The sequence below is a fragment of the Gracilinanus agilis genome, chromosome 2 (genome assembly GCF_016433145.1).
Source record: "Gracilinanus agilis isolate LMUSP501 chromosome 2, AgileGrace, whole genome shotgun sequence".
Classification (NCBI taxonomy): Eukaryota; Metazoa; Chordata; class Mammalia; order Didelphimorphia; family Didelphidae; genus Gracilinanus; species Gracilinanus agilis.
This window is the reverse complement of record NC_058131.1, coordinates 289,689,140-289,713,256: the sequence shown is the minus strand read 5'-3', so window position 1 is coordinate 289,713,256 and position 24,117 is coordinate 289,689,140. Positions and strand designations below refer to the sequence as shown.

Here is a 24,117-nt window from a genome sequence, read left to right as displayed (position 1 = left end):
CCCCAACACCCAGGCTAGGGCCAGTGAAGGAGGGCTTCGGTCCCCCAGGAGATAGCTACACAAACACACTTCAGAATGGAACCTCCCCCATCCCCCTAAGCCTCCCCAAAAAAGTTGGAGGAAGAAAGTTAAGTTAGGAGAGTTGGGATTGTCGAGGTTTCTGCACTGGCAGATACCCACTCTACTCCCTTCTTCCCGAACCTCCGTAATTCGTCGCTGCTTTAGGCTTAAAGCCTCAGTCCCCGCCTCCACACCCTGCCCGTCCGGAGGAAGGGGCGTCAAGTTTTTCTCCGGGATGACTTAAGATGAGGCCAGTTCTCCCTCCCCGCTGTGCCCCGGCTTACCTGGGGCACTCCTTCGCTCCTCGCCCAGCCTGGCCCGGCCTGGCCCGGCTCGGCTCGGCTCACCTCAGCCCCGCGGAACGCAAAGCAGAGCGGGCTCTGGGAAGCCGGGATTCCTGCAGCAGCGGCGGCGGCAGCACAGCCACGGAGGAGGGACGAAGGAAGCGGAGTCTCCTCCTCCCGGGGGGAGGGGAGAAGGAGAAGAGCGAAGAGAACCGACCAGGGGCTGGAACCCGGGTTGGCGCGGCCCGTTCGGTTGGGTCACTTGTGTGGGACTAGACCCGGCCAGGTTCGATCGGACCAACGCCATCCAGCCTTGTTTGGCTGAGTTTGGACTCGCCTCGCCTGGGCTTCGCTAGCTAAAGTCTGATCTGGCTTGACCACCTGTAGGGGACGCTGGTAGGGGAGCGACCCACAAGTGAATTCGACTCGGGCAGCCAGACTGCGGCTATGTGGAGGATGCTGCTCACCTTTGGGAAACAAAGTGAAGACGGGGAGGGAAGGCATGGGGCAGAGAGCCAATTCAGTGGCTATAGCCACTGTGTATCCATGTATATTTGCATGAATATGTATGCACACATAAATATACGTGTGTACACCTATACTGTATATGGAAAATTGTACACACACATATATCCTGTATATAAAAATTATATGTATATAGTTATATATAGTATATATAAAGATATTCTGGTCAAGGGAGCTATGTGCATGGGTCCATATATATAAATGTACTCAGGGAATATAGCCCCCAACTTAGACACACACATAGTAATACTGGGAAGAGACTTGGAAGGACACTGGAGAACCATTTTTAGCACTATTCTGAAAGCAGATGGTCTTGTGGCTTAGTAGATTTAGAGCTGTCCTCCAACCTCTGACAAGTATTGGCTGTGGGACCCTAAGCAAGTCACCTAACCTCCCAGTGTCTCTCTAGGTTACTCTCTAAGACTATAAAGTGCAAAGAAGGTACACTGGTAGAGGGAGTTTCCTCACCTAGGAGTTCCCTATGCTAGGGAAAGTTCAGGACTAGTTCCTATTACAGTTCTGTAAACACGTTTTTTGAGAGCTATATATATGCCCTACCTATGGGCCAGGCACCTACCCAAGGAAAAACAAAACAAAACAGGAAAAACCCATCAGTCAGAAATCAAGAGAACCAGTAGTGGAGATTGGTCCTACCATAACTAACTAACTTTCCATTGCTGAGTCTCAGTTTCCTTCTCAATACAATGATGTAGGAGATTAAGTGAGTTCTAGGTTTCCTTGTTCTGTTTTAATATCACTTATTCTCTCTGGACCCTAGATGATTCATTTATGAGAGAAGGGAGAAGGATTAGATTGCTCAGCCCAAGGTTCTATGGATTCTTAATCTGAAAGTGATTCACCAGCCTGACCCCCACCCCCACCCCCTTAGTTCTCAGAAAAGACACCACCATTGACTTCAGAACATCCCGGAGCTGAAAGAGTTAGTTCAACAGAGATTTCTGGAAACCCACATAATGATTAGATATTCTCTCTGACTTCTGACTTTATCATGCAATTGCAATTGCTATCTCCAAATGCTTTCTTAATTCTTTCATCCAAAGATTTTTTCTTAATCCTTATCCTTCCTGACCTTCCTATAGAATATATGCCATGACCATTCTCTCTTCCTGGATACTATAAAAATGCAAAATAAATTTTGGGAAGAAGTTATCTGAGCCAAACTGACATTTATTTGTAGAAAGTTGTAAATTGCAAAATGCCAGGTTCCAGGCATTTCCCAGTTTGGCCAAAAAACCCAATGTTTATGTCACCCATGTATATTCTGTCCAGATTCATATTTCACAGACAACCCTTAAAAGGGGAATGGTCTTCTGAACACCTCTTCTCAGAGGTGAAGTGGATAAATAGACACAAATACACACACAGGGGTTCTTTTGGGGGGAAAGGGATGAAGGAAGAATGAAGGGTAAAGATGTATCTTAAACAAATACAAAAGGGCTGTGACAATGACAGTGAATGACAGTTGGGATCCAACTGCCACTTAGACTAAAACATCCAGGGATACATTACTTCTACAGGGAAAAACACAATAGGAATAAAAAACACTTTTTAAAATAATGACTTTAAGGGTAAGAGCAGTAGAGAGAGGTCACCCTAACCTAGTTATCTAAGGACAAACTTAGGGACTGGGAGTTGTGTCAAGATCTACACTATTCTAACAAAGCTGCTTGGATTAGTCTAAAAGGCTAAAAGGTGAATGGGGTTTCTCACAACTTGAGTTCACTTCTGTTCCAGCACAGCTATGATCCAGCACAGGTCCTCAGCAAAATTAATCCCAAAGGGTAAAACCAAGGAGCTTGAATCAGCTTGGGATGCCCACCAACCCAAGTCTGATCCTCCAGCTCAACTTGAATTTCCCACAGGCAGGTGTTTCTTCTGGGAGACAAATCCATTCTCTCCTGGGCTCTTTACTGGAGACAGTTTTTAGAATCTAACTGCTCTCTCAACCATAACAGAGTCTCTTAGGAAATCACTTCCTTCCTTGCCACAATTCCATCCTTGGAACCTTCAGATCTTATCTGACAGCCTGACAGCCTGGGTGCTAATTTCACTAAATATCTATACACTTCCTCATAACAGTTTCCCACTTTGCACAAAGCCAGAATAGTGTTCCACACAATATTTTGGTATTTGTGTACTACAAACTAAATTAAAATTCTAACCCAAAATAACAAACAACCTACACTTACTCTATCTAACCGTATCTAACACTATCTTACTCTATCCTACTCTAGGGATTTTAACAAGGAAAGGTAAAGGGATAAATACATTGAACAATTACATAGTTCAAAGTACAGAGTAACAAATAAAACAAAATTTTCAACAAAATTAACAAAATCAACAACGAATTTGAAATATCAACACAAAATTCAAACAAAACACCAAATACAACTCCTATACTAATACAGAAACATTCTACTAACTAATAAATGCAAACAAGTTTGGAAAAATACATATTTAACACAACATTGCACAAATTTTACATCAAAATTTCAACAAACCCATCAAACTCACTTATGCAAATTACATTTAAATGTTTGCAACTCAATCAATATCAAATTATTCACAAAATTTACATAAATACATATATACATACGACACACAAGATATACACACAATATATACACATATGCTATGCACATATACATATATGTACACACAATATATACGTACCAAATATATATGTACACTCTTTACATATATACAATACATACATTATAATACAATTTACAATATACACACACTATGTACACTTATATTTATATTATTTTGTGATATGTGATCTGTAGTATGTCATATGTTCTTCATGTAATGCAATTTGTTATGTTTGTTGAATTTGCACTGTAATGTGCATTAATACCTCATCTTATCTCTAATCTAATCAAATACTATTCTCTAGCACACTAAACTTTTCTAAACTATCCCTATGTTATTAATATATTAGGCTAGGCAAATATTAACTAAATAACTAGCTAATCTTGTTAGTAACTGACTATTCTTACTACTTATTTATCCTATAGCTAATTCTAATTTTGTTAGTATTTATACATTGTTTTGTTCCATAAGGAATACAATGTATCCTAACCTGTTTGTGTTGCAATATGCTACTGTTGGATGTATTATACCTACCAAACTTCAGATCTCCTTCAGATCTCCTTTCTTCTTATGATGTTCCATTCCTTCAGACAAATCTCCTTTTCTCTCCTTTTCTCCTCTTCTCTTTTTCTCCATTGAAGTTCTTGATAGTTTTATGTGTAATGTTGGATGTAGATGAGTATGTAATGATACTATTTATATTACCCAAACCTTTCAAATCATTTGTCCAAATTGTCCATGATTAATCCTCTTCTTTGGAAATTCCTTTAAAACAAAGTCTCTATCAGTTCAATTTTATAAGTTCATCAGTCTGAATATAATGTCCATTAATCCTGAATCCTGAATCCTCTTCATTCATCCATGTCCTCTTCCATCTGAACGTCCTCTTCTGCTGGAATGGTCCTCACCTTACTGTATTTTCTGACTGCAGACTTTAATTGACTAAAGATCTCAATTTACATGATTTCTTCTTCTTCATCTTCTTCGTTATTAACAATTTCTACATTTTCATTATCTATACCTTGTACTAATTTAATATGAGAACAATGATACCAAGAATCTCTACTTAATACTTTTACAGAAGATGGTGAAATTAACACAACTGTATAAGGACCTACCCAACTTTGTTCTGTTGCTAATGTTTTGGCAAAATTTTTCACAAAGACCATATCACCTGGTTGAAAATTATGAAGAGAATAATCCAACAGACAGATTGAATTAATATTCCCATATCCTGTAATTCTCTTAGCCTCTGCTGTCATGCACTTAAATATGAAGCAATCTGGCAATCGCCTCCCAAGAGTGATGCATAAACAGCTTTACAAGTCTTTGCTTGTAGTGTAGCATGTTCAAAGAGCATCTCATACAATGATATATGTAGATCCACTCTTGGTCTAGTACATAGGTAAAACAAAGCTATGGGAAGAATATCTGGCCATTTGAGATGAGTTTCAGCACAGAGTTTCCCAACCATAGTCTTGAGTTTCCTATTCATACACTCCACCTGACCTGAATTTTGTGGATGATAAGGAACATGATATTTAGGTGTTATTCCTAGATTTTCAAAGACTCTTCTAAGGATATCTTGAGTGAAATGAGATCCCTTTTCTGAATCTATGGTTAGAGGTACACCGAACCTAGGCACAATTTCCTTGAGTAACACTTTCACCACAAAGCTTGCTGTGTTGGTATTTGCTGGAAAAGCTTCAGGCCATTTAGTTAGTCTATCAACAATCACAAGACAATAATTGTATCTTTCAGCTTTAGGCATACAGATGTAATCAATCTGTAAACTCTCAAATGGGCAATATGCTAAAGGCCTACCACCCAAACCTTTCTTTCTGAATGCACTTTGGTTGAACTTTTGGCAGACTAAACAACTATTACACATCTTATTTGCAACAGTACTTATTTCAGGAGCAACCCATTGTCTCTTGATGGAATCCACAACAGCTTGTACCAAAATGAACCTTTTTCATGGATGGCTTGACACAAATAGGTATACAAGTCTTTTGGTAATAATGGTCTTCCTGTATCAGTAATCCATATCCCATATTCTTTCCTAGTTCCAAATTTATCCTTCCATTTCTGGATATCTGAGTCTACATAAGCTTTTTCTAGATCCTCAGAATCAATAGATGTTAAATTCATTACATAAATTGGAGCTTTTTGGGCAGCATACTTTGCAGTAATATCAGCTCTGTGATTACCTTTAGAGCCTGAATCTCAACCACTAGTATGACTCCATCAATGGATTACTGCCAGCTGTTTTGGCTTTTGGATTGCTTCTAACAACTCAGTTATTATTCCTGCATGAGCTATTGGTTTTCCCAATGCAGTCATAAAACCTCATTTTTTCCAGATCTTTCATGTTGCATGGCAAACAGAGAACACATATCAAGAGTTAGTGTAAATATTTGCTCTTTTACCTTCAACTCAAAGGCAGGCTTGCTTCAATGCTACTAATTCTGCACCCGGTGCACAAAGATGACTAGGTAATGAGCCATACCACAGTGTCACAATTTCTGTGACAACTGCAGCTCCAGTACATCTGATTCCATTACATAAATATGATGATCCATCTGTGAATAATATCAAATCTGGATTTTCGAGTGGAGTGTCTTTTAAATCCATCCTAGGCATATCCACAAGATCTACTGCCTCAACACATTCATGCAATGGTTCACTGTTCTTAGGTAAATAAGGAAGAAGAATAGCTGGATTTAAAACGCTACATCTCTTCAACTGGATATTCTCACTACCTAAGAGAATAATTTCATACTTAGATATTCATTGGTCGGAATATGCTTGAGCATGAAATTTCCTCATTAGTGCCACAATTTGATGTGAACAATAGACCATTAAAGGACATCCCCAAACCAGATCAGCTGACTTCTGGACTAACACAGCTGCTGCTGCTACCTCCTTAGTCAGGGTACTGTACCCACAGCTATTGGATCTGATTGACAGCTATAGTATCCAATTGGACTAATAACTTTGTCCTAGAGTCTGTGTAAGTATACCACAAGCTATACCTTTTGTTTCATTAACAAATAGCTGAAAAGGTTTTTTTTAAGTCTGGGATTCCTAATGCAGGTGCAGATAAAATATCTTCTTTAAGCTTATCTAAGGCTAAACAATGTTCAGGCTTCAGTTTTAGAGGTTCTGGTTCTGTATTACTGGTCAGATCTATCAAACACTTAGTGATTTCAGTATATTCATGAATCCACTTCCTACAAAAACCAGTAGTTCCAAGAATAGCTCTAAGTTGTTTTTTAGTTTTATATGCACTTAATTTCTGTATATCAGCTATTCTCTTTTGTGTGATACTTCTGGAACCCTCTAACAACACAAAACCAAGATATTGCACTCAAGGCAAAACCCATTGCAATTTTGTCTTGGAGATTTTATGCCCTCATTTATATAACTCAATCAAAAGAATCTTGCTATCCTTAAGACACACCTTTGCATTTGGGGATGCTAAAAGAATACCATCCACAAAATGCACCAATTTACTCTTTTTAAACTTAATTATTTTTACATCTTGATTTAGAATTTGAGAGAACTGGCTAGGTGAGTCTCTATACCCTTGTGGAAGTCTTGTCCATGTACCCTGGGTTTTCTCCCAAGTGAAAGCAAAGATCTTTTGAGAATTCTTGTGAACTGGTATTGAGAAAAACATAGAGCATAAATCTACCTTGGTGAAATATCTAGCCTGACTTGGAATGGAAGAAATTATAGCAGCTGGACTTGGAACAATTGGATGAGTCTTGATGACATAATCATTTGCTACTCTCAAATCCTGGATAAATTGGTAAATAGGTAGGCCATTTTCATTGAGTTTTGGCTTTTTCATAGGCAAAATTGATGTATTGAACTCAGAAGAACAAGGTATAATCATCCCTTGTTGGATTAAAGACTCAATAATTGGTCTTATACCTTCTATTGCTTCCTTAGTCAAGGGATATTGAGTCAAGGAACTGGTCCTTCCTTTGTCCTCACCCTGACTGGAGTAGCTGATTTGAACAACCCAACATTTGTGGATGATTTTGACCACAAATCCTTAGGTATATCCTCGGGTATTAGATAGATAGTACCTAAGTCATCCTCTGTACTGTTGGAATCTAAGAAAAGTAGCAGTGGAAAGGCCTTCGAAGATTCCTCTGATAGATGTAAAGAAATATCACCAGATTCTGTACATTGGATTGTAGCCCTTAATTTACACAGAAAATCCCTGCTTAAAAGATTCATGGGACATCCTGGCATATAAATGAATGTATGCTCCATGGAGAGGGGTCCAAGAGTTATTATTTTTGGTTGTAATTTATCTACTTTCTGAGTTATGCCTGCAGCACCAACTACATCCATTGTACCAACAGCTCTCTCAGCCATAACAGAGTCTCTCTGGAAATGACTTCCTTCCTTGCCACAATTCCATCCTTGGAACCTTCAGATCTTATCTGAGAGCCTGACAGCCTGGGTGCTAATTTCACTAAATATCTATACCCTTCCTCATAACAGAGGGGGTGACCAGAGAAAAAAAGAAAGCATATTCCCTAAAGTAAAGATCAATTCCAAATATGGAAAAGCCAAGGCCACTTCTAGTAACTTCAAAGACAACTGATATATTATACTATCTGGATACTTTCTAGGATGCTGGACCCATTCGCATAGTTCCCCCTGACCAGGATATCTTGCCTCGGCATTTCAGAGGACTTTCTTTGTGATTTTTACTCAATATGATTATTGATTACAGATTCTTGTGCACAATTATTTACTTAATTAAAAATTGGGGTTATTCCTCATCATTATTTTTACTATGTTATTAGTTTAATATTGGCCATCTAAGAGGATTATATGCAGAAGTTATACATACACAAAATATTGATGAAACTATGAATATATCCTAATTAAAACAGTTTAACTAAGTTATCTTTTATAAAAATCTCCTTTCTGGGATCAAATACAAACTCTTTTTCAATCAAGTAACATTGGCCTTTTGACTGTTTCATGAGGAAGCTATTCAAATGAACTCTAGGCATTTTCAGGGCCCTCCTTCCTGGAATATTCTCCTTCTTTATCTTTGTTTCTTAGCTCCTCTGGCTTCCTTCAAGTCCCAGCTAAATTTCTACCTTCTTCAAGAAATTTTTTTCCAATTCCCTTATAAGGTTAGTGACTCCCTCCGTTGATTATCTCCAATTTATCCTATTGTTTCTCTCATTAGACTGTGAGTTTCTAGAAAGCAGAGACTGTCTTATGCCTTCATTTTTATCTCCAGTGCTTAACACAGTAGCTGGTACATAGTAGGTGCTTAACAAATGTTTGACTGACTGACTGATTGAAAGTTGTTCACAATTTGGCTCCAATTTGCCTTCCCAAGTTTATTATAAATTATTCTCTTTCACTTGGGCTCTGGTCTGATATAACTGGCCCACTTGATATTCCTCATACATGACATTGCATCTTCTTTATCTGAGCACTGTCCAAGCTGTCCTCCCATGTCTGGAATGAACTTACCTCTGTCTTAATATCCTTAACTTCCTCCAAAGTTCAGCCCAAGTGACACTGCTCACACAAACCTTTTCCTGATTTCCCATCTTCTAGTATTCCTTCCAACTCCACTACTTTGCATTTATTTACTTGGTTCTATCTTTATTTACTTTTACCAGCATGGGGGTGTGTGGAATGTTCAGGGATGACCAGTACCTCTGGCATGAGGGCTTGCTGAACCCTTTTCAAGTCTGTTCATCCTTTGGTCTTCGCCTGCAACCAACCTCTCACTTGTGGCTCCAAGAAGCTGTATCATGCACAGCTGCCATATTCCAGTAAAACCATTTCAGTCACCAGTAAGCCTCAAACCCATCAGTGAATTAGGGAGATGTCTACCCCAAGTATTCGAAGACTTCCCCCAGCAGAATTGGCAGATGAGACAATTTGTTCCATTGGCCATGAAAGTGGCTGAAGAGGTACTGTGGCATGCTTAGAGCTTGGTCAGACATCAGAAAAGTCCAAGGTCATCTGCTACATCCCAGGCCATCACCAATCACCCTAACTTTTGTCTTGCCACTGAACTTCAATGACTCTGGGATAGTTAGTGAGGCTGACAACTGTGCACCACTGTCCTGCTTAAAGCCAATTTATGTTCTAGTCAAAAGACAGTTCCAGTGCTGTCATTTTGATCCTCTTCAAGTAGGAAGGACAACAATCAACCAAGTTTTACTAGTATGTGTTTTTTTTCTTCCAAGTAAGCTCTTTTAGGGCACTTGCTATTTTGATTTTTGTCTCTGTATCCCTACTACCTATCACAATACCAGCTTCATAGTTGGTGCTTACTATTTGACAGGCACAATGGTGATACATATTCAAACAAACGGGTCTGTTTCTGCTCTCAAGGGGTTTCCATGTTAATGTTTTGTTGTGTTTGACTCTTTATGACTATTTGGAATTTTTGTGGCAAAGATACTGGACTGGTTTGCTATTTCCTTCTCCATCACATTTTACAGATGAGGAAACTGAGGCAAATAGGGTTAAATAACTTGCCCAGAGTCAAAGAGCTAGTGTCAGCCTGGATTTGAACTCAGGTCTTCCTGACTCCAGGCCTAGTGTTCTATCCATTGTGCCACCTAGCTGCCTTTCTAATGGTGGTAGACTCTATATAAAGGGGATCTATAAAATAGTGAGAATATGCCCAGTAGCATGAGGTAGAGTCAATGGGAAAGTAATGTGAAGGCCACCAGCCCTACGAAATAAGATAAAAGCTCATCTATCAGAGCCACTGGACTCAGGGACAGAGTCTAGTTTCACTGAGGGGAGGAAATAGAAGTGATGGTCTAAGTATAGCAGGCACGATGTGGAACAGACTCATCTCTCAAGGTACACATAGGGAAATATGATATTGCTATGCTCTAATTCCTGAAAATAGAAGTATTTCCAACTAGGAAGGACTCTCATCCATCAATTCCCTATCCCTGCAAACTTCCTGCCCTTTCTCTATCCAGTCTTTATTCTGTCCAGTTTCAACCCTTTTCAAGTGCTGGAGAATTGGATAAAACCATCCACGTAGAGCTGAATGCCTTGATCATAAACTCTATTCCTCTGCCCTTTGATTATTTCTTCCAGGAAACCCTCTAAGACTCATTACCTGCCTGTCCAGTCATTTCAGCAGTTCCCTTTCCTTATAATTTTTCTTCTCAGAAATTTCAGCCTTTTTGTGTCTCTATCTGTAATATTATAATAGGCTGGGTGTCCATGTGTGGGTCAATCAGTCAGTTAACAAATATTAATTATCTACTATTTGCCAGGCACTGGGGAATACAGTGAAAGGTAAAAGGCCATTTCTGCTCTCAAGGAGCTCACAGTCTATTAGGAGATACAATATGCAAACTATTATATGCCAACAAGCTATATGCAAGAGAAATTGGAAATAATCAACAAAGGGAAGGCACTAGAGGTAAGGGGGGAGGGTCCAGAAGGGCTTCCTGTAGAATATGGAGTTTTACTTGGGACTTGAAATAAACCAGGGAAGAGAGGAAGGAGAACATTCCAAATGAGGGGACCAGCCAATAAAAATGCTTGATTGAGAGATGGAATATATTTTTCATGGGGGGAAAGGTGGGGAGGGAGGAAGGTCTAAGAAGTCTGTAAAGATGGGGAATCGGGTTATGGGTGTCAGGAATTTTTCAGTGACTTATTCCTTTGTCCTACATAAGCTGTGAGTTCCTCAAAGGCATTGTTCCCACCTTCCTATGCCTTTCCCCAGTCATGCCCAATATAGATCTTTACATACAATGAACCCACATTTTTTCTTTGTCAGAAAGGTTGCCCTCCAAGGTCAGTAACATTAGTTCCAGTTGATAAGAGACAACCATCTGGAAGTCTGGGGATCCATGGGAAATAATCCAGTGATGATTTCATCCACTGACATTTAAGTATCCTGAGCATTTGGCTAGGAGCTGCCTAAAGGATATGGAATAGCCCCTATTGGATTCCCCTTTTGTGAACCCCAACCTCAACCAGCATACTTCCTTGTGGCAGACATGGCCAGGAAGATGAGTTTTGGTGAAGGAACTCCTTAAGATTGACAGTAGGGTAGGATGGGGGTGACCTGAGGCCCAGAGTCACATAACGAGTTTTAGAAGTCTAAGGATTCCAATATCCTTGCTGAGTTATAGCTCAGTTGTTTCAGTACCATCTAACACTTTATGATTGGATTTAGGGTTTTCTTGCCAAGGATACTGGAGTGGTTTGCTATTACCTTTCCCAGGTCATTTTACAGAAGAGGAAGTGAGGCAAACAGAGTAAAGTGACTTGCTCACAATCATATAGCTAGTGTCTGAGTTAGATTTCAATTCACTAAGATGAGTCTCCCTAGCTCTAAGCCTTAGTGCTCTATTTACTTGTCACTTTCTTTCTATCTCTCTTTTCTTTCTTTCTTTTCTTTTCTTTCTTTCTTTCTTTCTTTCTTTCTTTCTTTCTTTCTTTCTTTCTTTCTTTCTTTCTTTCTTTCTTTCTTTCTTTCTTTCTTTCTTTCTTTCTTCCTTCCTTCCTTCCTTCCTTCCTCCTTCCTTCCTGGAATAATCACTTAGCCTTTGGGAATCTTAGTTTCCTGCTCAGTAAAAGGAGAGAAGTGAATTAGTAAATCTCCAAGGTCCCCTCTAGTTCTGATATTCTGTGGTTCCATCACTTTCACCCCAGGGAATCACTGACTTTAGATAGTCAGAACTGGGTCCTGACAATCAGAGCAACACATAATAATGTGCTCTTCCCTTCCAGGAAATTATTTTATCATGCAGGAATATTGAGGTTTCAAAAATATTCCTGGTAATAGCAATTCAGGTAAAATCATGTCAATGCAAAGATATTGAACATATTTTGAATACCTACTTAAGGATAGGCAGCATAGAATAGATGATATCACATGGAAGTTGGAGTCAGGAAGACCTGAGTTCAAATATCACCTCTCATACTTATTAGCTATATGACGATTGGCAAATCATTTAACCTTTCCAAGTCTCAGTTTTGCTCATCTATTAAATGGATATACTGTTAGGTGAAGGCGAATCATATATCTAGATTTGAAAGAGAGCCTCTAATCTATACCCCAAATGTCACAATTGAGGAAACTTTGATCTGGGCAATTTAAGTGATTTGTGCAAGGTCACACAGGTTGTAAGAATGAATGAGTGAATGATCTATTAAGTGCTTACTTTGTGCAAAGCTGGGGCTAAGCACATGGTATGAGTAGAAAAGTTAGTCTGCTCTTGGGGACCTCACAGTCAAATGGGGGCAACAAATTATATAGAAGGTTTCAGCTGCAAGTCAGGTGGAAAAGCATCATGGTCCTTAGGATAAAACAACAAAGTAGATGGTAATGATGCCTCTTTAATGTAATTTCCACTGATAAAATCACATGATTTTCTGATATGAATTCTGATGTGATTGATCCACTGGTGCCAAGTTGGGTCATGCTACCTTACCGATTGCATAAAAAGAGTTTTGTAAACTTTAAAGCATTCTTTAAATGTCCATTGTTATTCTTACATGATCTATTTTTGGCACTGTGAAGGATAGGAGGGAAAAGACTTGAGGAAGTAAGGTTTCACAGACATGAGACAGTGAAGAGTTTGTGGTACTAACTTTGGAAGTATAACAAGGGCTCTGTAGTTAGGAAAGACTACCTGGAGGAAGTGGTATGTGACCTGAGTCATGAAGGATGGTTATTGCTGTTGTTCATCCTTTATTTTTTATAATTTCTTGTAATACAATGTCTAGGCTTTTTTTGGGTGATGACTTTCAGGTTTTTTATTTTAAAATTGTCTCTCCCAGATCTATTTTTCAGGTCAGTTGTTTTTTCAATGATATATTTCATATTTTCTTCTATTTTTTCATTTCTTTGATTTTGTTTTATTGTTTCTTGATGTCTTGTGAAGTCATTAGCTTCCATTTGCCTGATTCTGATTTTTAAAGACTGGATTTCTTCCATGATCTTTTGATCTTACCTTTTCCATTTGGTCCATTCTATTTTTCATGGAACTCTTTTCTTCATTGGATTTTTGTGCCTCTTTTTCCAGTTGATTAATTTTACTTTTTAAGCTATTATTTTCATTTATTTTCCCAATTTTATTTGACCTGTCTTATTTGATTTTTGAATTGCTTTTTGAGTTTTTCCAAAGCTTGGGACCAATTTCCATTTTTCTATGAAGTTTTGCATGTGCTTGCTTGGATCTCACCTCCCCCTGTTGATTCTGTGCTTTGCTCTTTGTTGCCATAGACATTTTCAAGAATTAGAAGTTTCTTTTGCTGTTTGTTCATTTTCTAGCTTTTTTTTTTTTTTTTGCCTATGGGCTGGGAATTTGAAAACTGATGATTTTTACTCCTCTGCTGCTGACTTGCAGGGCTTGGCATTATGAGTTATTTTGTCCTGGAACTAGGTCTTCACTGCAGCAGTGCAGGCTTGAAAGGGTACAGTGTTACTGACTTCTAGGATACACTATGGGCTGGTGTCAGGACCTGGGACTTCAAGGGGTGGATTGGAAGTGTTCTTTTGTTGGTGTATCCGGGGCTCCAGATCCTGAAGTTGGCCTGTGCTCAGATATGGAATCTGGTGCAATAGGTGAAGGGATGGTTTTCTGTAGAACTTGATGTGCCCTGAGGCTAAAACCTCAAGAGAAGGTGGGGGCGGGGGAGATGAAGCATTTTTGCTGTGTCTAGATTGGCTCTCTGCATTTCTCCTCTAGTTGCCTCCCTGTGTCTGTGTTCAATGCTCTGAGCCCAGTGCCAGCAAACTCCTCTCTCCAGACTAGTGCATTTGCCTGCTCAGAGATTCCAGGAGCCGCTGGAGATTCAGCACAGCATGTGGGGGAGGGGTTCTGGTATTCCCCTTCTTCCTTACCCTCAAACCCAACAGTTCAAGAATTCAGGCCTTTTCTTGGTGTACCTCTTGAGCTGTCCAGAAGTAGGATCCCCCAGCTCTGTCCTGTTCTTAGATTTGGCTTTCTTTCCCCTCTAAGAGCTTTGTTTTTTATCTTGGTGTGGAAGGGTATGGAAGTCTAAAGTTTTGCTCCTTCTTTCCAGAATCCCTTCTGAAGGGATGGTTGGCTAGCACTCTTCTGTGTATAGTTTTGCTTCTGGTTCCCCCTTATCTCATGAAATCAACTCTGCCTACTTTTCAAGTTTTGTTCAGTGGGAGAGCCCCCTCACTCTATCTTATTGGTTTTTGACTCCTGTTATGTTGAGGTGCTTTTTAAAGATTGGTTTGGAAGGATTGTCAGAGTGGTTTTAGCTTTTGCTTCTACTAAGTTGCCCTCTTGGCTTTGCCCCTCATCCTTTGTTTTTTGTTTGTTTGTTTGGTTGTTTTTTAAATCTTAACTTCTGTGTATTGGCTCCTAGGTGGAAGAGTGGTAAGGGTGGGCAATGGGGGTCAAGTGACTTGCCCAGGGTCACACAGCTGGGAAGTGTCTGAGGCCAGATTTGAACCTAGGACCTCCCGTCTCTAGGTCTGACTCTCAATCCACTGAGCTGCCCAGCTGCCCCACACTGAGCTACCCAGCTGCCCCCCCTCATCCTTTGTTTTTGAAGAGAACCAATGACATCAGAAGTGATAAATTGACTTGTGCATGAATTGGTTTTAAGTGAGACAGAGTTGCCCTAACTCTTCATCAGTCTCACTAATTCTTCTAGAATCATAGAAGTTCCATGGCAAGACCACAGTCAGGATGACTGGTGATGGCCCAGGAGGAAGTGGATGACTGTGACATCTTTGATGTGTGACCAAGCTCTAAGTGAACCACACTGCCTCAGTGGCCTTCATAGCCATTGCAAAAAATTGTTCTCATTCACCCATTCTGCCAGGGGAAGTCTTTGCATGCTTGGGGTAGATATTTTCCTAACTCACTGATGGGTTTGAGGTCTACTGATTTAGCCTATCTAGTTTAGACTATCTGCCTAGAAATTTTATTGGGGTGTGGTTGCTACAGGTTCTTGGAGCCATAGGTGAGACATGGGTGAAAGATAAACAATAAAAATGGATAAGCTACTCTGAAAAGAGGCAGCAAGAAAATGGCTCAGCTAGCTCTCATGCCAGAAGTACTAGATCTCTCTGAACAGTATTAAAGGTTATAGATGGAGGAAGCTAGATGACTCATTGGATTAAGAGCCAGACCTAGAGATGGGTGGTCCTGAGTTCAAATCTGACCTGAGACACTTCTTATCTATGTTGTCTTGGGCAAGTCACTTAGCTTCTATTGCCTAGTCTTTACCATTCTTCTGCCTTAGAACCAATATACAATATTGATTCTAAGATGGAAGGCAAGTGTTTAAAAGAAATAGGTTGTAGAGGGCAATTGGTTAAGGACAGAAGAAAGGAAGGCATATAGGCAGGAAAGAGAATGGAATAAAAAGGAGAAATGTAGGGTAGAAGGTGGAAGGGGATAGGATAGATAGACAGATGGGGTAAGAAAGTAGCTGGAGAAAAGTTTGAAAGGGTAGCCTGAGGCTAGATCATAAAAGACTTTTGAATACTAAACGACAAGTTTCCTATGTTTCTTGCTGGCCTTGCTTTCTTCCTCTATATAATGAAAAGATTAGACTATGATCCATCCTTAAGATTCCTCCCCACTCTAATCTCAATGAATTTGTGACTTAATGGGCAATAGAGAGCCACTGTTGTTTCTTGAAGAAGGGAGAGACAGGCCATGAATCACTCAAATCAAGGTCCATCATTAGGCACTGATTTAGGGATTGAGACTGTGACTGTTGAGTGATTGGAACAGGGTGATTCAGAAAAACAAGCTAAAGCCTAGACTGAGCATAGACTTCTCTCAAACCCTGGGGATGGCAGATTCTCTTTTCAATTAGGGGGAAAATACACAGTCAGCAATTTGAAAAAGACGTGAGACTGTAAAAGGGATGTTCCTACTAAGGGGTTTGATATCTGGGTCTTTGGATAAGGATGCTGAGGCCCTCAGAGATGAAGTGACTCCCTCAAGGCTATACAGTCTGTAGGTGGCAGACCCAGGACTATTTATTATCCAGGCCTCCAGAATCCAGGGTTTTTCCCCCTTTATACACCAGGACCTACTTAAAACATGGACCACCAATAATTTGTAGCTAATTTAGTGACAAGGGAAGCAATGTGTTTTTCTTCATGGGTTGCTCCAGGCTTCCTAGAAAAGAAATACTGGAGCCCTGTGGCTTTGTTTGTGGCTGAAATGATGATGAGTGAGAGTTTCCCTGTGGGGCTCAGGGCTTATCCTTAACCATTTGATTAGAGTCAGGAACCCAGTGACTCACTTCTCTAGCTGCCAAACAGAAAAAAATATCAATCTGGTAGTTGGAAATCAAAACCCAAATGATAGATTTAACTTGTTTGGGATAGGAGTTGGAGAGCTAAAAATATGTTACATAAACACATACATGCATGGCACACCACTTCTTTTGGTGGGCTGAGAGTCAGGAGATCATCATCATCATCATCATCATCATCATCATCATCATCACGACAGCATTTAATTTATGTAGTACTTTGAAATTTGCAAATCACTTTACAAATATAATCTCATTTGATCCTTGAAACAACATTGGAAGGTAGTTGATATTATTATTCCCATTTAACAGATGAGGGATTAAGGCAGAGGTTTAGTAACTTGCCCAGGGTTACACATTGAGAAAATGATTGACTGAGGCTGGATTTGAATTCAAGTTTTCCTGCATTCCAGGCCCATCATTCTACCCACTGCCCCTCCTAGCTGCTAGATCTACTCTTAGCTCTGCTGTTAACTATTAATAGCAAATCACTTCCTAGCTCTAAGACTCAGTTTTACCATCTGTAAAATGGCAAGGTTGGAATAGTTATTTCTAAGGTCCTTTCCTAAGCTCATATTTTTGACTTGAACCATCTGTGCCCTCCCCTTCAAGAATATTTCTTTCCTCTTCCAGTGAGATATCCCACAATAAGTTCAGCCCTTCCCCCAATTCCCAGTGTCAGATGGTATCCCTTTAAAGGCTTTATTTAGTCTTTAGGGCAGGGGGGTGGGAAGAGAAGAAAGTCAAGGCCCAGGCATAGGGAATGTGGGTGGCCTTTATGGAGAAGGGGAGTGGTTGGCCTGGAAAGAGGGGAGGAAGAGAAGAGGAAGGAGGAGGGGACCATGATGAGACTTGCTCCACATTCCTCTCCTTCCCCCATGATTTTATTCCCTTGCCCCAAGGGAGGGCACATTCCTCCCTGGTTTCCCAGTCAGCCCCTCTCCTCCCCACACCCTCTTCTCCAGTCTTGGTAGGGTCTGGACAGTAAAGCAAGAGGCCAAGATATGTCTCCTGCCCTGTCCCCCTGGGCTGCTCTAAGGGTGTGGCTGGTGTCCCAGGGAGAAGGAATGTTCTCAGGCTGGGGCCTTTGAAAAGGGGTCCATAGATTTGTGGTAAGACTTCTTGTGCTGAACAGGAAGTGCTGTATAATAGTCACATACATTTGTACGGGATGTTTAACCTCCCCAAAGTGGCTGGGGTCATACACACAGACGGTGTGTGAGTCCACACTGTATTGTGATCTTGACCAATCGCTTCCCCATCTAGGACTCATTTTCCTCTCTAGAGAAGATATTGTGCCTCTGTTTGGGGGATCCTTTTGTATTTTGGTTCCTTATATATTTTTTTGCTAACCATCCCTGGGGAAGCTAATCCAAGTTTATTGGTTCATCAATACTGAAGAGAACTCAACTGGCTAAATTAATAGTGCGGTGATAATCTCTGCCATCAATTATATTGAGATATTAACTAGCACTGGGAAAAAGAGGGCCTGGAGTGGTAAATATACACTGGAATGGGGACTTATGCCATAACATTAGAAAGATATCTCTATCCTTCTGAGGTACCCTCTAAAGCCCTGAGGGGGAGGTATGGCCAGCTGTGCTATGCAGACTGAATCTGTTAATGCAGGTGTGGGTTGAAAAAAAATCAGAATCTAGGAAGAAGGAAATTCTTCCCATAGCATATGGAAGAAACAAACTTCCATTCTCCATTTGAAGACCCCCAAGGAGAGGGAACTCACCACCTTTCTAGGCAGACCATTCTACTTTTGAATAGCTCTAATTGATAGATTACTTTTTTAGCTAATTACTAGCTCTAATTTTCCTAACATCAAACCTAAATTTGCTTCTTTGGAGTGTATATCCTCTGCTCCTAGTTCTGTCCTGTGGGATCACATGAGAGCTTTTAGATGACATCTATTATGTCCTCCTTCCTGAACCTTTTTTTCTCTAGGCTAAGCATGCTTAATTGCTTTAGCCAATTTTTTATGACATAGACCAACAACCCTTCACTATCTTGGCTGTGGGACATTCTCTGATTTATCAATGTCCTCCTGCAACTCTGGCATATAGATGCAGATAAGGGTTGAAGAGGGCAGAACACAGCAGAGGATTATCAGCTCCTTTTCCCTGGAATCTCTGCCCCTATTAAATTAGCCCCCAAACCCCAAATAGTTCTTCTGGCTACTACATTACTTTGCTGGCTCATATGGAACTTGTAGTCCACTAAAAACTCCAGCTTTTTATTTTTGAGAACAAGAGTAATTTAGAGGATTTCCAATCAAAATGGCTGCCTGATGGGGGAAAGGCTCCCTACTTCCTCTCCACCTACTTAAGCAAAAAGCTGAAATTTGTTCAATATTGAATAAAGATCAAGAAATATAATATTCTAAATGAATAAAAAATTGAATAAAGTTATATGGTAAAGTGAAAAAAAAAAGAAATATAGTAAGTAGGGGGAAGCCAGGTGACTCAGTGGATTGAGAGCCAGGCCTAGAGATAGGAGGTCCTAGGTTCAAATCTGGCCTTAGATACTTCCTAGCAATGTGGCCCTGCACAAGTCACTTTACCCCCATTGTCTAGCCCTTACCACTCTTCTGCCTTGGAACCAATACATAGTATTGATTCCAAGACTGAAGGTAAGGGTTTTTAAAAAATACACACATTCATATATAGTAAGTAACTTCTCCTACTATAGAACCACACAAAAAGTCAGCCAGCAGCCTACAGACAATATAAAAAAAAAGGCAACTACAAAGCTGGTACCAGAACAGGCCTCTTGGTTGGTTGGTTGTTATCTTTCATACTCAAAGAGCATCAAACTGACATCACTGGTGATGTCTTTTGATTTGAGCTTAAATTGGATTTAGGTGAGGCAGAACTGCACAAGGTTGTTAGCTTTATTCTCTCTTCCAGAGTCATTGAAATCCAGTAGCAAGACAAAAGTCAGGATGATGGGCAATGGCCTGGGATGCAGTGGATGACCTTGACCTCCTCCATGTCTGACCAAGCACTCAGTACTCCATAGCACCTTCTTCACCTTCCTTCTTGGTGTAAAGATGGGATTAACTCTACCCTGCCCATTTTTAGATTTAATCACAAAAAGTGTATATACCCCACTTACACTTGAATGTGGGAGGTCTGTAACCTACATGTGCGAAAGTGGGTGACTAATCAGAATCAACTGACTGCCCCCTGGACAGTCCTAAGCAAAGTTTAAGCTATAATTGGTACATGTAAAGTAGGAGGAAGGCACAGGAAGTGACACAAAAGAAGCGCTTTTAAAAAGGAGTTACAACCTCCTTTGATCACTTCTTCAGAGTTCCGAGCTCGAGTTGGAGGCTCTCTTTCACCTTGAACTGGATCCTAGAGGAGCTCTGGGTGAGGATCTTGGACTGATTTTTTTTTTAACTACCACGTGGGTGAGTGAAAAAGACTGACTCTTTCCTGGATTTTCTGAAGGGACTGTCCTCAGGAAAGGCCTCTCCTCTTGGGAGAGACTTCATGGTAGAAGCCCTTGCTTTATTCATCACTGGGCCCTTGGCTCAAGGCTAAGGCTTATCTATCTGAGGACTGATTAGCTCTGATTGGCTTGAGTCAGGAGTCAGATATCTAACTTAATGTGTTAGTTTAGATATCTTGCCCTATCCTTTCTCTGATTTTCTTATTTTCACTCTCTCTTCCTATTTGTAAATAAACTATCATAAAAGTAATTCTGACTTGAGTCTTTCATTTGGACATAAGTATTTAATTCCTGGTGACCTTACTCTTATATAGTCAGTGCAACCATAATTTTTACCCTTTTACAATGGCCACCGGATCAAATTATTCTCATCTATCCATTTCTCCAGGAAAAGTCTTCACATACCTGGGTAGAGTCTCCCTAACTCACACCTGTTGGTTACCCTCAACCTAGTTTAGCCCACCTGCCAAGGCACTCTACAGGGGTGTGGCAACTGCACCTGCTTCAGCATCTTGGATCCCCAGGTAAGAGCTGGGTGGACACAAAAGGTAGCTGAACAGCCCTGAAAAGGGCTCCGCAAGTCCTCAGAAGAGAGGTGCTAGACTTTCCTAAATGCCCAGTACACTCCAGTCTCTCAGTACAACCAGAGATGGGCCAGGGCTAGGGGTAGCCTATAATTGTTTCTCTCCAGAGGCAGCAAGTCAGAAGGACTCCTCTGGGAATGTCCTGGGGCAACTGTAAACATACACACAATTGGACTCTTGAAAACCCTGGGGACCACCAGTGATCAGTGTGAACATATCTCAGGGTGAGGACACCTCCTGACTCTGGGGTCCCTGCCTCTCTATTCTGAGATACCACCAAGGTCTCTGAACATTTACTCTGAAAGCCAAAATCTGGTGCGCTTAAGCCCAAGAGAAGGAGGTCAGCACAGGAACCCAGGAGTTCCAGAATGAGATCAAGCAGAACTGACCCCCTCCACCCAAAAGCATAGCAGGAAGCTGAATCCAGCCCTGTCCCAAAGCTTCAGTTCAGAAAGGAAAGCTGTCAACATGAGCAAACCATAGGAAACACTAACCAACATCAAAATAGTTACAAATCTAGAGAGCTCCAAAAGTCAAGTCATGTCAACAAGCATTTATTTAGTTCTAATCTATGTACCAGGCTGAGACTGAGGATATGAAGAAAGACAAAAGATAGTTCCAACTTAGGAGGAGCTTAAAGTCTAGGAGGGGAAGCAACATGTAAAGATCTATGTATAATAAAAAGGAAATAATTGTAAAGAGAAGGCACTTTTCTGTACAGAGGGAAGGGGGATTGGGAAAGGCTTCTTGTAAAAGGTGGGTTTTTAACTGAGAGATAGAGATAGATGAAGAGGGAGAAAATTCAGGCATGGGAGATAGTCAGTGAAGATGCACTGAATCAGGCGATGGAGTGTAAAGGATAGTGAGAAGACCAGTGTCACTAGATCACAGAGCACATGGAAGGTAGTAAAATGGAAGAAGACAGGAAAGGTAGAAAGTGGCCAAGATATGAAGGGCTTTACAATCCAGAGGACGTTAGTATTTGTTGCTAGAGGTACTGGTCAGATTTGCACTTCAGATAGATTATTTTGGCAACTGAATTAAAGATGTACTAAAGTGGAGAAAGATTTAAGAAATAGGATACCAGCCAGCAGTCTACTGCAATAAGAGTGAGGGAGGAGGGTCTATTCCAAAGTATTGGCAACATAAAAGTAGAGGGGGCATATTCAAGAGTTCTTAACAGAGGTAAGTGACCCTAATAATTTAATGTTGGATAAATGCAAATATTTGGGGCAAGGATTTCCTATTTGACTATAACTTTGGGGAAAACTGGGAAGCAGACTGGCAGAAACTAGGCAGAGAGCGTATGCCATGCCATCTACTAAGATAAGCTCAAAATGGACATAGGATTAAAATAGGAAGAATATCAATAGCAAATTAGGGGACCACAGAAGAAATTACCAGTCAGATCTATACAGAGGGGAAGAGTTCATGATCAAATAAGAGATAGAGAAGTTCAAAGGAGGGAAAATAGATAATTTTTGATTACATAAATTAAAAAAGTTTTGCACAAAACAAAAGCAATGCAGCCAAAATTTAAAAAAAAGCTAGAAATTGCAGGGGGAGGGGAGTTATTTTTAGCATTTTTTGATAAAAACTTTATTTGTCAAATATATTGGGAATGGTGCCAAATTTCTATATTTAAAACTCATTCCATAATTGATAAGTTGTTAAAGGATATGTGGGGTAGAGGAAGAAATCTAAGTTATCAATAGCCAGATTAAAAAAATGTTCTAAATCACTAATAAATAGGAAAATGTAAGTTAAATCAATTCCAAGGTACTACATCACACAAATCAGACTGGATAAGGTGTTAGAAAAGAAAAATAACAGTTTCTGGAGGGAATATAGGAACATAGCTACACTAATACACTTTTGGTAGAACTATGAACTGGTCCCACCATTCTGGACAGCAGTTTGGAACTATGCCCATAAAATTGCACCACTATAATATTGTATTGCTACAAGGGCCATACCCCAAAGGAATCAGAGAAAAAAGAAAAGGATTCATATGTACAAAAGTATTTATAGCAGTTCTTTTTATGATAACAATGAGTTGGAAATTGAGTGATGCCCTTCCATTGAGGAGGCTGATTGAGTTATGATCTATGAATGTAATGTAATACTATCATGTTGTAAGAAATGATGATGAGAATTTTTCCAGAAAAACCTAAGAGGATGTATAGCAGGGATGCAAACCTTTTAGAGAAAACTTAGAGACTGAGTGCCCAACTGCAACCCTCATACCACATGTGAGCCTTCCTGCCTTACTCCAGGCAGGGAAGGGAGAAAGTGCTCCCATTGGGCTGCTGGGTAGAGGGGCAGGTGATATGAGAATTGTCCTCTGGTGCCTGTGGAGAAGGGGAAAGGAGCAGCCCCTTCTGGCACACTTCAGCACGAATGCCATAGGTTTGCCAACATGGCTGTATAGGAACTGATGCAAAGGAAAGCAAGCAGAACCAGAACAATGGATACAGTAATAGTACTATTATAATCACCTGTGAAATACTTAATAACTCTGATCAATACAATGATCCACCACATCTCCAAAGGACTCATGAAGAAAAACTCTATTCACCTCCAGATAGAGAATTTATGGATTCAGAATATAGATTAAAGAATATTTTTCTCTTGCTTTATGTTTCTTGCCTTTTTATACTTGACTAAAAATAAGTTTTATTTGACTTCACATATATAATGCTATTGTATTTCTGGCCTTCTCAATGAGTGGGGGAAAGGGTAGAGAGAAGGCTAAAAATAAAAAAGTTAAAAGATGGAAAAAAGTACTGTACCTACTTCTTAGGTTTAGTATCATAAAACTGGATTTTGGAATTTAAAAATTGAAGATAGAACTGACAGGACGTGACAATTTATTGAATATGATGGGTGAGAATCAGGAATCAAAGATGATGCCTAAATTGTGAGCTTGGGTAACTGGGTACTTCTTGTAATAACTGGGAAATTATGAAGAAAGGAAGACATAGAGGAAAAGCTAATGAATTCAGCTATGGATATGAATTTAAGATAAGTTTAAGGTATTCAATTCGAGATGTCCAACAAACAGCTTAAGATAAGGAGAGAGGTGAGGATGAACAAATATATCTGAGAATCATCAGCACGATAATAATGAAATCCGTAAGAGTTGAAGAAATCACCCATCTAAATAGTATAAAAGCAGAAGAAAAGAGTTCAGGACAAAATCTTGGAGCACACCCATGGTTAGTGAACACAACATTGATGGAGATTCACCAAAGAAATCTGAGGAGTAGTTGTTAGGGTGGGTA

At 40.1% G+C, this 24,117-nt stretch overlaps 1 protein-coding gene across 1 annotated transcript in view; it reads right to left on the bottom strand.

Annotated features, from left to right (window-relative positions):
• The window catches only part of CCDC102A (coiled-coil domain containing 102A), a 47,557-nt gene extending 47,138 nt beyond the window's left edge, over nucleotides 1–419 (bottom strand). The window contains exon 1 of the mRNA XM_044664121.1: nucleotides 345–419. The gene's annotated coding sequence lies outside the window, so the exon portion shown is untranslated. The remainder of the gene's footprint in view (nucleotides 1–344) is intronic.
• Nucleotides 420–24,117: the final 23,698 nt, after the last annotated feature.